Source organism: Mustelus asterias, unplaced genomic scaffold (genome assembly GCF_964213995.1).
Source record: "Mustelus asterias unplaced genomic scaffold, sMusAst1.hap1.1 HAP1_SCAFFOLD_331, whole genome shotgun sequence".
NCBI lineage: Eukaryota > Metazoa > Chordata > Chondrichthyes > Carcharhiniformes > Triakidae > Mustelus > Mustelus asterias.
The window spans coordinates 361398-374761 of NW_027590293.1; the positions used below are offsets into that span (position 1 = coordinate 361398).

The window sequence follows — 13364 nt, forward strand, 5'->3', positions numbered from 1 at the left end:
TCTCCGCTGGACCCGCTCCAGTGCCAGTATGTCCTTCCTGAGGTGTGGGGCCCAAAATTGCTCACAGTACTCCAAATGGGGCCTAACCAGTGCTTTATAAAGCCTCAGAAGTACATCCCTGCTTTTGTATTCCAAGCCTCTTGAGATAAATGACAACATTACATTTGCTTTCTTAATTACGGACTCAACCTGCAAGTTTACCTTTAGAGAATCCTGGACTAGGACTCCCAAGTCCCTTTGCACTTTAGCATTATGAATTTTGTCACCGTTTAGAAAATAGTCCATGCCTCTATTCTTTTTTCCAAAGTGTACGACCTCGCACTTGCCCACGTTGAATTTCATCAGCCACTTCTTGGACCACTCTCCTAAACTGTCTAAATCTTTCTGCAGCCTCCCCACCTCCTCAATACTACCTGCCCCCCCACCTATCTTTGTATCATCGGCAAACTTGGCCAGAATGCTCCCAGTCCCGTCATCTAGATCGTTAATATATAAAGAGAACAGCTGTGGCCCCAACACTGAACCCTGCGGGACACCACTTGTCACCGGTTGCCATTCTGAGAAAGAACCTTTTATCCCAACTCTCTGCCTTCTGTCTGACAGCCAATCGTCAATCCATGTTAGTACCTTGCCTCGAATACCATGGGCCCTTATTTTACTCAGCAGTCTCCCGTGAGGCACCTTGTCAAAGGCCTTTTGGAAGTCTGTTGACTGGCCATACAGATTTGAAATGTTGGCTCTATTCTCTCTCCAGAGATGCCGTCATGCCTGTTGAGATTTTCAAGCATTTTAAGATTTTCTTTTAAGTTCCGGAATCTGCAGTAATTTGCTGTTGGCTGAAGGAGTCATTCGTGTTCCATCAAAACATGAGTTTTTTTTCCCCAAACCTTTCTCGAGTATTGAAAAAACGCTGCAATGTACCAGTCAGATTAAACCGCTTGCTCGCATCTTCCCTGGTGGTCTAGTGGTTAGGATTTGGCGCTTTCACCACCGCGGCCCGGGTTCGATTCCTGGTCAGGGAATGTTGATTTTATAGCTGCCGACCAGCACATGATTGAGGAGGGGCTGAGATTACTTCCTGATCGATAACAGGAATGATCATTGTGCCAGTTTGAGCTCCCTGGAGAAACAAAATAATCCCATTTGCACAATCCCGTCAATTGTCCCCGGCAATTTTTCATTACATTCCCCTTGCTGCTTCCTCCTGTCAAAATGAACAATAATGCATTCTGCTCCACTACATTTCACTGTAGCTCACCAGATTCAAAGATCATTCGTAACCTCTGCGTCTTCTGTAGCTTCTTGTGGTAAATCTGCTGAACAACATCAGAGATTTGTATCTCATTGATCATCATTACTGTCTCCATTGCTTCATTCCAGGTCACTGTCGCTACAGACATAGTCACACAGTCATTCTACCTTCTGCAGCAAATGATATTCTCTTCCTTTGCTTTCAGATACTTTCCCCTCCAGAAACTGATTAGACGCTCAGTAAAATGTTCTGTTTAGTTGACAGTTTATCATCAATCCCGGGCCTTGGCAGTGAAAGGATTGACTCTGAACGACTTGACCACCCGGCCTCCGCCATCACCAGCTAAATGTTGCCTTATCCATCACTCCTTGTTTCATTGAATCATCCTCCCTTGCTTTATATCACAGAACATCCGTTTTGTTCTTTTCACAGGTTGATTCATGGCGTTACCATCAGAAAATGTTGGAAATAATCGGCAGGTCAGTTAATGTTTCGTGGCAAATGCGTGATTATTTCTGAAAGCTGAATTACTCTGAAATTGAAAACATTTGGAAATGTTTCTGTAAAGGTGAAATACTGCTGATGCTGGAACCTGAAACACACAAAAAGATAGTTGAAAATCTCAGCAGGTCTGGCAGCATCTGTGAAGAGAGAACAGAGTCAGTGTGTCGAATCAGGAAATCTGATGAAGGGCCATCCAGATTTGAAACGTTTGTTTCCTCACAGAGGCTGTCAATCCTGCTGAGATTATCCAACATTTTCTATTCCCGTTTAATAAGCTTCTCCTCAGGATTGAACCAGGAAATTTGCATGTGTACGGCGACCGTGATAAGTACCACACTACAGAAACGCTGCGATGCAATGATGTAAGGAAACTGGCTCCACAAACACGTCAATTACCTACAGCAATTTATATTTGCATTGTGTCTGCTGGTACCTCTGTTAAAATGTTTAATGATACATCCTACTACGTAGAATTCGTGTGAAAACATGCACCACCGACCTTGCATTAAATTGTCCAGTCCTCAGCCCGAGTGTCAGTGCCGTTGAAAATAAGGAGCCGTTTTCTCTGTTGGAATGGCACGCAGCAGCTCGGCTGTCTGCCCCTGAAATACGCACGGTTACTGCGCGCATCACAGCAGAGTGGAACAGAGACTTTTCCTTTTCCAGATTTCTGAATTTGACGCACTTTGTGCCAAGTGAAATCTATTGAGCGCAATGCCTGGTTACTGCGTGTTCTCTCCGGTGCAGTCACCACCCCGGGTTCTTATCTTTGAGAATACACTCGCTCGAGGGGACATCGAATAATGGGGTGTCTGTGAATTGCCAAAGTGGCTTGGCGATCAACGCTGAAACTGGAAGTTACAATGAACATTTTGCTCTCTCTCTCTCTCCCACTCTCTCATTTACAGCATTAGATTGAGTCAAAAGCGTCTAGACTTTCGATGTTGACAGTGGAGAAATTGTCAGAATGGAATGAATAAACGAGAAGGAGTTATGAGAGCCGAGAGACAGGTTGAATGTTTGGTGGATGTGCTGGGAAGTGTGTACGCGATATGAGTAGTGTGGAGGAGGTGAATAGGTTCGCGCTCTCTTGTGGCCGTGCAAGTTGAAGATTTTAAAAGTTCAGTTCCTGCCGTGAGCAGCAGGGAGCAGTAAAAGTGAGGTGGATATTGAGGGGGCAAAGAATGGGGAGAGTGAGGAAAGTGGGGATTGCAGAATGGTGCGTGTGAGCGTGTAGGGCTGGTGGAGAGTTGGTTGGTCAAAAGTGTGTGTACATGTTTTGGTTTACTTGCGTAGTTTGCTGTGGTGATGGCATTGGTTGTGAGAGTGATTGAAAGGGGCAGCAGAGGGAGTGAGTGTGGAGGCAGGCAGAGAGGCATCGGGTTTGTCTGTATTGAGGGGAATGGCAAAATATTTTGTTGGCTGCGTTTGAAGAAAAGGATGCGTCTCGCTGTATTGGTCAGGCTGCACTACTGTTTCTATTCACAGGTGCTATCCCACTACTGAAGAGCACAGGGGATTTGACCTGCTCCGTTCCCGACCTGGGCCGGTTCACCCCTCCTTAGCACACCTCGCGCTCCCAGAGTCCTTTTGGAACACCATGCGGATATTGATCTTAGTGTGGACACCCGATCGGCACAGAGAACAACAGCCCAGAACTCCCGACCTCAAGCAATCCAGCAGCCTCAGCCTCCCAGCAGCGGGATTACAGGTGCGCGCCACAACACCCGGCAAACGCAATCCTTGATTCAGCCGCCTTCAGTTCAAACAGCAGCAAGAGCTCGAATGCAGACATCACTGCAAATATAATAGGCTGCTTCACTGACTCAACTGGTAATAATTTGAGGAAGCTTCAACTTTGAATGCTCAAGTTAGTCGAATTGACAACGTAAATTCATTTGTGCAAATTATTCTTTGTATCATGGAACCTGTGTGAATATGTTGACTCAGTCCAGTCCTCAGCCCAGGTATCAGTGCCGTTGAAAATAAGGAGCCGTTTTCTCTGTTGGAATGGCACGCAGCAGCTCGGCTGTCTGCCCCTGAAATACGCGCGTTTACTGCGCGCATCACAGCAGAGTGGAACAGAGACCTTTCCTTTTCCAGATCTCTGAATGTGACGCAGTTTTTTGCCAAGTGGAAGCTATGATACCAGAAGACCATGAGACATAGAACATAGAAAAACTACAGCACAAACAGGCCCTTCGGCCCACAAGTTGCGCCGGTCATGTCCCTACCTACCTCGGCCTATATATAGGCTTACCTATAACCCTCAATCCTATTAAGTCCCATGTACTCATCCAGGAGTCTCTTAAAAGACCCTATCGAGTTTGCCTCCACCAACATTGACGGCAGCCGATTCCACTCAACCACCACCCTCCGAGTGAAAAACTTACCCCTAACATCTCCCCTGTCCCTACACTCCAGCACCTTAAACCTGTGTCCTCTCGTAGCAGCCATTTCAGCCCTGGGAAAAAGCCTGAGAATCCACCCGATCCATACCTCTCAACATCTTGTACACCTCTATCACGTCACCTCTCATCTTCGTCTCTCCAAGGAGAAAAGACCAAGCTCCCTCACCCTATCCTCATAAGGCATGCCACCCAATCCAGGCAACATCCTTCTAAATCTTCTCTGCACCTTTTCAATAATTTCTACATCCTTCCTGTAATGAGGCGACCAGAACTGAGCACAGTACTCTAAGTGGGGTCTGACAAGGGTCTTATAAAGCTGCATCATTATCTCCCGACTCCTGAACTCAATCCCTCGATTGATGAAGGCCAGCACACCGTACGCCTTCTTAACCACCTCCTCTACCTGCGAGGCCGATTTCAGAGTCCTATGGACCCAGACCCCAAGGTCCTTCTGATCCTCTACACTTCTAAGAGTCTTACCCTTGATATTATACTCCTTCATCCCATTTGACCTGCCAAAATGTACCACTACACATTTATCCGGGTTCCAAAATGTACCATGACACATTTATCCGGGTTATCTGTGTTGTTTGAGATTTTCTGTAAACTTCTATCGTGCCTGTATAATATTTCACTACTTTGTTTAGGTTCCTTCACAATTGAATTTCATAATGGACACCTCACTGTGAAGAGGTCAGTCAGAATTATCAGCAAGGATTAATCAGCACTTTCTCATTGGAGATGTTAATCAGTGGAACCCCTCACACACAGATTTTCAGAAAAGATTAATTAATTTAGGACTGAAGTAAAGTTCGTAATTTTACTATTAACTTCATGAACCGGTTCTTGTTGAGGATTCTTGAATTAAGGAGAAAGATCACAGAAGGTGCTTTTAAAAAGGAACATTGCAGCTCCGAAAATCAGTGACATCTCCAGAATATGAAACTCCAGCCAGGGGCAGCATGGTGGCACACAATACCAGCGGTGGCCTCACAGCACCAGCGACCTGGGTTCTATTCCCGGCTTGGGTCATTGTGCGGAGTTTGCATGTTCTCCCCATGCTTTGTGGATTTCCTCCAGGTGCTTCTGTTTCCTCCCACAGTCTGAAAGATGTGCTGGTTAGGTGCACTGACCCAAACAGGCACCGGTGTTTGGTGACTAGGGACATTTCACAGTAACTTCATTACAGTGTTAATGTAAGCCTTACTTGTGACTAACAATTTTTTTTAAACTTTAAAGTTGTAGGGATGTTAACATCAGCAGAAACAAACCAGATATTGTCAGACTATCAATCCAGGCTGTGATTAAAAGCAGAATCCAATCCTTGCAGTCTATTATGAATTTGCTGGTGTCTCAGCAGGCTGGAGGACCTTGTGAATGCCTTTCCACACAAGGAGCAGGTGAAAGGCCTCTCCCCAGAGTGAGTGATTCAGTGAGTCAGAAGGTTGGACGACTGCTTGAAACCCTTTCCACAGGTACTGCAGCTGAATGGATTCTCCTGAGTGTGAGTGCGGTGGTGGGACAGGAGGGTGAATAACCGAGCGAATCCCTTCCCACACACCGAGCAGGTGAATGGTCTCTCCCCGGTGTGAAGTCGCTGGTGTCTCACCAGATCGAATGACTGGGAAAATTTCTTCCCACACATGGAGCAGCTGAACGGTCTCTCCCCGGTGTGAGTGCGTTGGTGAGCAGTCAGGGTGGATTAATGACACTCGCAGTGTCATTCCCCACCCGCCGGCTCCATCCCCCCCTCGTTCCCCACCCGCCGGCTCCATCCCCCCCTCATTCCCCACCCGCCGGCTCCATCCCCCCCTCATTCCCCACCCGCCGGCTCCATCCCCCCCTCGTTCCCCACCCGCCGGCTCCATCCCCACCTCATTCCCCACCCGCCGGCTCCATCCCCCCCTCATTCCCCACCCGCCGGCTCCATCCCCCCCTCGTTCCCCACCCGCCGGCTCCATCCCCCCCTCATTCCCCACCCGCCGGCTCCATCCCCCCCTCGTTCCCCACCCGCCGGCTCCATCCCCCCCTCATTACCCACCCGGCGGTGTCGGATCAGCTGAAAATTCCCACCGCCGCAATCCTGAGCTCCCAGCGGCACTGCGCATGCTCCACATCACAATGACCGGGCAGTGATTGACAGCGGTTCCGGACCAAGGAAAAGGGGGCGGGGCTGGAGGACCGAGCGGGAGCGGCTGGTCCGCCAACCAATCAGAGTGAATGGGGGCGGGGCTGAGTCCGGATCTCCCTCATTGTCTGAAACTCTGCATCATTGTGAAAGTTGCTCTGTGTCAAACTCCAGGGGAAAACTGGACCTTTCTGTTTGTGGCTTCAAACAGATGGAGCCCTGTGGGTGCGGAGCAAACAGATGGAGCCCTGTGGGTGCGGAGCAAACAGATGGAGCCCTGTGGGTGCGGAGCAAACAGATGGAGCCCTGTGGGTGCGGAGCAAACAGATGGAGCCCTGTGGGTGCGGAGCAAACAGATGGAGCCCTGTGGGTGCAGAGCAAACACATCAACATTTATCACTGAGATAAAGACAGTAAATGTTGGAAAATCTCAGCAGGGCTGACAGCATCTGTGGAGAGAGAATAGAGTAAGAAATCTCACACCACCAGATTAAAGTCCAACAGGTTTATTTGGTAGCAAAAGCCACTAGCTTTCGGAGCGCTGCTCCTTCATCAGGTGACTATAAAGGAATATCAGTTAAATATCAGTGACTACAAAGGAACAACTTGGTGGGAAGTTAAAAAGCAGGACCCCGAGGGTAGTCATCTCAGGATTGCTACCTGTGCCACGTGCCAGTGAGGGTAAGAGTAGGATGCTCAGGCGGATGAACACATGGCTGAGGAACTGGTGTAGGGGGCAGGGTTTCAGATTTCTAGATCATTGGAAACTCTTCTAGGGCAGGTGGGACCTGTACAAGAGAGATGGGTTACACCTGAACTACAAGGGGACCAATATACTTGCAGGAAGGTTTGCTAGTGTTATTGGGAAGGGTTTAAACTAGATTTGCAGGGGGATGGGAACCAGAGTGCCAGAGCAGATAGTGGAGCGGGGGTGAAAATAAATGATGTTAATAGTTCATGCAAAATCACAAATAGAAGGACTGTGTGTGGAGTTGGAATGTTATGGTGAGGTTGTATAAGACATTGGTGAGGCCGAATTTAGAGTATTTTGTGCAGTTTTGGCCACCTAATTACAGGAGGGATATTAATAAGGTTGAAAGAGTGCAGAGAAGGTTTACAAGGATGTTGCCGGGACTTGAGAAACTGAGTTACAGAGAAAGGTTAGGACTTTATTCCCTGGAGCGTAGAAGAATGAGGGGAGATTTGATAGAGGTGTATAAAATTATGATGGGTATAGATAGAATGAATGCAAGCAGGCTTTTTCCACTGAGGCTAGGGGAGAAAATAACTAGAGGACATGGGTTAAGGGTGAGGGGGGAAAAGTTTAAAGGGAATATTAGCGGGGGGCTTCTTCACACAGAGAGTGATGGGAGTTTGGAATGAGCTGCCAGATGAGGTGATGAATGCAGGCTCACTTTTAACATTTAAGAAAAACTTGGACAGGTACATGGATGAGAGGGGTGTGGAGGGATATGGTCCAGGTGCAGGTCAGTGGGACTCGACAGAAAAATGGCTCAGCACAGCCAAGAAGGGCCAAATGGCCTGTTTCTGTGCTGTAATGTCCTATGGTTCTGTGGTTCTAACTGACCTTAAAGCCAATCTTTTTCATTCTGTGGGGAGGGGGCGCGCTGAATCAGTTTTAATGGGGTTTTATATTTGTTTATACAATGTGGGCATGGCTGGCTCGACCAGCATCAATTGCCCACCCCAAATTATTCTTGAGAAGGTGATTGGGGCTGCCTTCTTGAACTGCAGATTTGAAGTTACTGTCAGATCAGCCGTGATCTAATTAAATGGGTCAAGGGGCAGAATGATCTACTCCTCTCCTATATTTATAAGTTTGCCGCAGTCGAAGATGCTGTTACGAAGGGATTTCCAGGATTTTTGATCAGCAACAGTGAAAGGACAGCAACATGATTCCAAGTCAGGATTGTTTATGTCTTGGGTGCCATTGTTTTTCGGTAAAGGGTCTGTTCCTCTGCTGTACTGTTCTTCGTTCTTTGATAACGTCAGTTGTCCATGTTGCCAATTATCTGCTGCCCTTGTCTCTCGGTGGTAGAGTTTGTAGGATTGGAAGGTAAAGGTCGCAGTGTTGGAAGGTGCTGTTGAAAGTTAAATTATATTAATTTCTTCAGACTAAAAAGTGGAACTCAGGTGAAGATTTGGTGGGGAGATCTAGATCAGAGAGGCAGTATTTCAGAGTTTATCACTGTGATAGCAGCAATCCCATTGCTATCTGTTGGCAAGACTGATGGAAATATTTAAAATGGAGACCATTGGAGGATGAGGTACAATGGAATTTGTGAACTATCTGAGGATAATGGTGAGGGGAAAGGAAGGGATCAGGAAAGCAGCTGACACTTCATATTGTTCCAGGAGAAGTGGGGTCAGGTTGTGTAGATGTCAGGTTTTACGCAGCACACAGTCAGTCTGGATGGAAAATCTCTGAATCACTCAAATCACTCAGTTGGAAACTCAGAGACCTATCATTGCTCGGAGGAAGGCTGTGTTGCAACTGATGAGAAGCAGCTTCACTCAGATACCAACATCCTCATGCACAAAAACTAACATACGCAGCCATCCTCCCACCCACCCACCCACGTGATGTACCAACTGACTCAAGAGCAGCTTCTTCCCTGCTATCCGACTTTTGAATGGACCAACGTATATTAAATTGATCTTATTCTACACCCTCGCTATGACTGTAACACTATATTGTACACCCTCTTTTTTCCTTTCCCCCGATGTACTTTATGAATGTATGTTTTGTCTGTATAGTGCGCAAGAAACAATACCTTTCACTGTATCCCAATACATGTGATAATAGTAAATCAAATCAAATCAAAAACTCTCACATGAAACAGAGCCTGTCCCATTGGGTGGACAACACCAGCTAACATGACTAAAACTGAGGATAAAGTATTGGTGTCTGTAAGGGCTGAAACAATACCCTTGACTCTTGTAGATCTGTGGCACCAAGTTCAAGACTCCTTCATGAATCATTCTCTTGGCCTCTAGCCTGTCAACCCCCCATGAGAATCTTATATGTTTCAGAAAGTTCACTGCTCATTCTTCTAAACCTAATGATTAGAGGTGCAACCTTTCCTCAAAAGACAATGAGTTGGATTCTCCGGCCGCGCTCACCCCAAAACTGGAGAATCCTGCCCGAGGTCAATGGGCCTTTGTGGTCCCGCCCCTCTGCCCACGACGATACCTGTGGTGGGCAGGATGGGAGAATTCTCACCTACACCTTACAATCTTTCCTCAAAAGACAACACCTTCATCTGAGGAATGGACCTGGTGAACCTTCTCTGAACTCATTCCAATGAAAGCATGTCATTCCATCAGTAGGGAGACCAAAACCGTACACAGTATTCCAGCTGCTCTCTCAGCAATGTCCTGTGTAGGTGCAGCAAGTTCCCTTTTTCAAACTCCACCCCCTTGCAGTAAAGTCCAACACTCCATTTGCCGCCTTCTTTACTTGCTGTACCTTCATCCTATTTTTTCACGATTCATGTACAAGGACACCCAGATTCCTCTCTACGGCAGTGTTCTTCAGTTTCTGTATATTTAAACAATTTTTTGCTTCTCTATTCTTCCTGCCAAAGCGGAAAAGCTCCCACTTTCCCGCACTATACTCCATCTGCCATTTTTCTGTCCATTCAGGTAACTTATCTGTGTCCCTTACAGATTTTTTGTAATAACCTCACAGCTTGCTTTTCTACCTATCTTTGTATCATCAATTCTGGCTTCATCCAAGTCATTGATCAAGGTGGCTGTTTTTCTCTCTCTCAGTTGTGGGTGATTTTTGTCTCTATTCTCCTGGAAACTGAATGAATCTTGTTCCAAACTGGGTTCAATATCAGACATTTCAGGGAGTCAGGAATCATTCGCCCCTGAACCTACACTGGTAAAACCCCAGGCAGTTCCTCAGTAAGGGTTTTTCTGGTTCCTCACCATATATTAGTCAGGATACTGAAACCCAGCTTTTTTACAGTCCACTCCTGGAGGTCCCACTCCCTGAGCCGACAACATTCAGCAGTGTCAGTGCTGAAGTTTCACAGTGGGAGTGATTCCCAGAGTAACTGTCAATCAGATCACCATTGATGTCCAGGTTTGTGTATTTTTAGTTATCCTGATGTCTAACACACACACATCAATAAAACAGGGAATTCCTGCAAACAAACTGCAGCTTCTTCTCTATCTGGAGATCCAATGTTTGTTGAATAATTGTCCCAGCGGTTAACAGGCTCCTGTGAACTCATCCAACTCGTATTTTAATACTGACTTTAACAAATATATTTTAAATAGGTTTATTTTAAATGAGTTAAAACTAGCCTTAAAATGGTAGATATAGTATAATAACCAAAGTACTTTTCAGACTGGAAACTTTAACCTGCTGTTTCACTTTGATTTAGGAGCAGATCCCAGTTTTACACCAATCTCTGATTCATGTATCCAGCATTCACCGTCATTCTAAAAGCAGAAGTTGCTGCAAAATCTCAGTAAGTCTGACAGAATCTGTAAATGGTAGTCATGATGTGGAGATGCCGGCGTTGGACTGGGGTAAGCACAGTAAGAAGTCTCACAACACCAGGTTAAAGTCCAACAGGTTTATTTGGTAGCAAATACCTTGGAGATACCACAGATACTTATCTGTTTCAGTATCCTGACTAATATATGGTGAGGAACCAGAAAAATCCTTACTGAGGAACTCTCTGGGGTTTTACCAGTGTAGGTTCAGGGGCGAATGATTCCTGACTCCCTGAAATGTCTGATATTGAACCCAGTTTGGAACAAGATTCATTCAGTTTCCAGGAGAATAGGGACAAATATCACCCACAACTGAGAGAGAGAAAAACAGCCACCTTGATCAATGACTTGGATGAAGCCAGAATTGATGATACAAAGATAGGTAGAAAAGCAATCTGTGTACCAAGTAACAAATACCACAAATACACGTATTTGCTACCAAATAAACCTGTTGGACTTTAACCTGGTGTTGTGAGACTTCTTACAGAATCTGTAAAGACAGGAACAGTTAATGTTTCCAGTTGAATGTGACTCTTCTTCAGTGTCAAAACATTCGCTCTGTTTCTCTCTCCAGAGATGCTGTCAGACCTGCTGAGTTTTTACAGCACTTCTTGTTTTTATTTACGAGTTCAGGACTCAGACAAGACAATCCACAATACAAATCTTACAACTGGGCCAGGGTTTATTAACATCAGCAGAAACAGACACCAATGAAAATGGTTGGGACCTCGATGTGATTAACAGCAAAATTCAGTCCTTGCAGTCACTCGTGAACATGATGGTGTTTCAGCAGGTGAGGTGACTGAGTGAATCCCTTCCCACACACGGAGCAGGTGAATGGCCTGTCCCCAGTGTGAATTCGCTGGTGCTTTACCAGGTTGGATGATTGACTGAATCCCTTGCCACAATCAGAGGAGGTGAATGGTCTCTCCCCAGTGTGAACTCGCTGGTGTCTCAGCAGGCTGGATGAATCAATAAATCCCTTCCCACAACTGGAGCAAGTGAATGGCCTCTCTCCAGTGTGACTTGGCTGGTGTTTTAGCAGGTTGAATGACTGAGTAAATCCCTTCCCACACTCGGAGCAGATAAATGGCCTCTCCCTATTATGAATTCTCTGGTGTTTCAGCACGTCGGATGAATCAGTGAATCCCTTCCCACAATCAGAGCATCCTCCCCATTGGCCAACTGTGAGAATGAACAAAATGCAGTCCTGGATGTAACTGAGAGCAGAAATAATAACAGCAGAATCCAACCCCTGGAATCACTCGTGAACTCGTTGGTGTCTCAGCAGGTGGGATGACCGAGTGAATCTCTTCCCACACTGAGAGCAGGTGAATGGCCTCTCCCCAGTGTGAACTCGCTGGTGTATCCGCAGGCTGGATAATCGAGTGAATCTCTTCTCACATTGAGAGCAGGTGAACAGCCTCTCCCCAGTGTGAACTCGCTGGTGGCTCAGCAGGCTCGATGACTGAGTGAATCCCTTCCCACACTGAGAGCAGGTGAACGGCCTCTCCCCAGTGTGAACTCGCTGGTGTCTCAGCAGGCTGGATGAATCACAGAATCCCTTCCCACACTGAGAGCACATGAACAGCCTCTCCCCAGTGTGAACTCGGTGGTGTGACTGCAGATGGGATGACCGAGTGAATCCCTTCCCACACTGAGAACACGTGAACGGTCTCTCCCCAGTGTGAACTCGCTGGTGTGACCGCAGGTGGGATAACTGAGTGAATCCCTCTCCACACTGAGAGCAGGTGAACGGCCTCTCCCCAGTGTGGCTGCGCCGATGAGCTTCCAGCTGTGATGGGGCTCTGTATCTCTTCCCACAGTCCCCACATTTCCATGGTTTCTCCATGGTGCAGGTGTCCTTGCCTCTCTCTTGGGTGGACAATCAGTTGAAGCCTCGTCCACACACAGAACACGGGTACCGTCTCTCCCCACTGTGAATGATGTTATAGTTATTCAGGCTGTGTAACTGGTTAAAGCTCTTTAGTCCGTGCGCTGGAACACTCTCACTCGAGTGTGGCAGTGTGTTGATGCTTTTCCAGTCACACTGATGTTTGAAATCTTTTCAAATCAACAGACTGGACAACCTTTTCTCCTTCTAGATTCAAAGGCCGATGATATTCAGGTCCCAAGGAATATGACTCTGTCAGATCTGACGTGACGTTTGAGATTTCGGCCTGTGATTCCTCTTTCAATATCCTGTAAAACAAGTTTACAAAAGTCATCAGTATCAGTACAGGATAGAAATTCAGAACAGACAATTCTAGTTTCTATGGAACATTCTTTCCTATTTCAGTCCCAAAAAGCTGTGAATCTCCATCCCACACACTCTCCCTCCATTCTCACTCTGCTGTATCTAATATTCACCCTCCCAATTCTCCTGAAGGTGCTGATTGAGGCTGATTGACAGATCCAGGCTCACTGCTTCCTGTCCTGGACACAGGGACCATAACAAATAGGAGCTGCAGTCGGCCATTTGGCCCATCGAGTCTTTTAAACTATTCAATGAGATAATTTGTTCATCTACCTCAGC

General features: G+C 46.6%; 2 protein-coding genes and 1 non-coding gene across 3 annotated transcripts in view; 2 read left to right on the forward strand and 1 right to left on the reverse strand.

Annotated features, from left to right (window-relative positions):
• The window catches only part of LOC144486397 (uncharacterized), a 100169-nt gene that overhangs the window by 70326 nt on the left and 16479 nt on the right, over positions 1–13364 (forward strand). The window lies entirely within an intron of this gene.
• The window catches only part of LOC144486403 (uncharacterized), a 151273-nt gene that overhangs the window by 28408 nt on the left and 109501 nt on the right, over positions 1–13364 (reverse strand). The window lies entirely within an intron of this gene.
• trnae-uuc (transfer RNA glutamic acid (anticodon UUC)) lies at positions 951–1022 on the forward strand. Its single transcript has one exon. It is a non-coding gene; the product is annotated as a tRNA-Glu (tRNA).